The sequence below is a fragment of the Sinocyclocheilus grahami genome, unplaced genomic scaffold (assembly GCF_001515645.1).
Source record: "Sinocyclocheilus grahami isolate Dianchi unplaced genomic scaffold, SAMN03320097.WGS_v1.1 scaffold342.1, whole genome shotgun sequence".
NCBI classification, from domain to species: domain Eukaryota; kingdom Metazoa; phylum Chordata; class Actinopteri; order Cypriniformes; family Cyprinidae; genus Sinocyclocheilus; species Sinocyclocheilus grahami.
In genome coordinates this window covers 728207-729998 of record NW_015505521.1, presented here as the reverse complement: position 1 = coordinate 729998, position 1792 = coordinate 728207, and the positions used below count along the sequence as shown (strand labels likewise).

The 1792-nt window shown below is 36.8% G+C and overlaps 1 protein-coding gene across 1 annotated transcript in view; it reads left to right on the top strand.

Moving 5' to 3' along the window:
- Positions 1 to 1219: 1219 nt before the first annotated feature.
- Positions 1220 to 1792, top strand: part of LOC107603191 (anaphase-promoting complex subunit CDC26) — a 3809-nt gene continuing 3236 nt past the window's right edge. Inside the window, exon 1 of the mRNA XM_016295918.1 lies at positions 1220 to 1313. The gene's annotated coding sequence lies outside the window, so the exon portion shown is untranslated. The remainder of the gene's footprint in view (positions 1314 to 1792) is intronic.

The following is a 1792-nucleotide window of genomic DNA, read 5'->3' as shown; positions in this document are numbered from 1 at the left end:
TCTTCTTCTTCTTCTTCTTGGTTTTATGGCGAGTTGCAATCTCGCCACCTCAGGATTTTCTTTTATTATATTAGTTGTTGTGTCTGAAGAGTCCAGGTATCGGTTGGCGCTGCGTCCTCCACACTGAACCCCTTAGACTCCAAACCGAGACAGAACATCTTTTACATTATATTCTTTTATCTAGTCCTGTGCTATATACAAAATTAAATAAAATCCTATATCCTGTTCTATCACTATTAAATTCATATCCAGTTGATCACTTATTTCATTATCCAACTACCCCCATATGGGCTGGAACCCAACAAAATCCTATTAATATGCCTTTCCTTTATCATCTCATTCATTAAATCTTCTCTAGATGACTGGGGGCTGGATAATGAAGTTAAGACAGAAGCAGAGTCTGAGCAAATCACACCTCTACCCACAAGTCCCACTATAATAGCGACCATTTCAACAGAATATATTGATAATTCAGATGATAATCTTTTACTTATGAATATATCCAAGTCAGGGATATATATTCCTGCTCCTGTCATCCCCTTATCTGGATCTTTGGACCCATCAGTCCTGTTTTACTCTTCACTCACTACAAGAATAAATAATGACATCCAGCGGTTGAAATGATGTCTTTGACATTATCAGTGTAATTGTTTTCATATTACGCTGATGTGTGTTCCTTTATTGGGTCCCCCATTGTCCACAGCAATATTTTCTCCAATTGTTCACGATTTTAATAACTCGCAAGACTTTTTCAGGTTTAAATCACAGTTGTAAAATGAGGATACCGCATATATCCAGGTTCAAACGATACAGTTATTAAAAAGGTGAATTAAATTCTTTTAATGCGTGTTTTGGCTTATTTTAAAGTATTTTAAGTCGTACTGAGACCCCCCTGGTTGCAGGGGACTGCAGCGATCGCTTTTTTATTTAAATTTTTTTACTTCTTTGAATTGTTTTTGTCTTATACCATTCTTTATTTACTTCTCAGGATGGGTTTATTTATTAAATTCAGTCAAGTTGTTTTTCTCCATCGAACGGATGATTAAATGACCTGTGCTGCTTTTATTGTGGGCCATTAAACGAAATACAAACAGTAAAACCATTATGAAACACAAAACACTTCAAACAAGTCAGCATTTTATTTTCAGTTTATTCGGTTATTTCTCAACGCCACTGCTTTCTATGCGTTTGAACTACATTTCCCATGATTCCCTTCCGAACTCCTATGGTATGCCATCCGCCATTAAACACCAAGAAGAAGAAGAAGAAGAAGAAGAAGAACTTCCTATGGAGCTCAAGCGTGTGTGATTGCGGTGAGTGGTGTGATGTGAAACAGTCATGTATTTCATTTGGAATTGTTTGCCGTTAATCTGGCACCTTGAATAATATAAACGACAAAGTTCGTAGTCTTCATAGTTCATTATCCTGCTGTTTGTGACCGTTTAAGACTCAAGAGTTTAAAGCTAGTGGGCTTATTAGCATGTAGCTGCTAAACAATAACATTATATTGCAGCAGCAGGAGTCGATTCATTGAATGGACCGTATATGCATTACTTAACGATGCTAAACTTTAAATATCGATATCGGTATTGCAGTCATCAGGGTGACTAAAGTGATAGTAATTTCCTCAAAACAATTGTGAACAAGAGTTCAGCATAATTAAAATTGGTTTATCTCACAGATCTATAATATATATATGTGTGTGTGTGTGTGTGTGTGTGTGTGTGTGTGTGTGTGTGTGTGTGTGTGTGTGTGTGTGTGTGTGTGTGTGTGTGTGTGTGTGTGTGTGTGT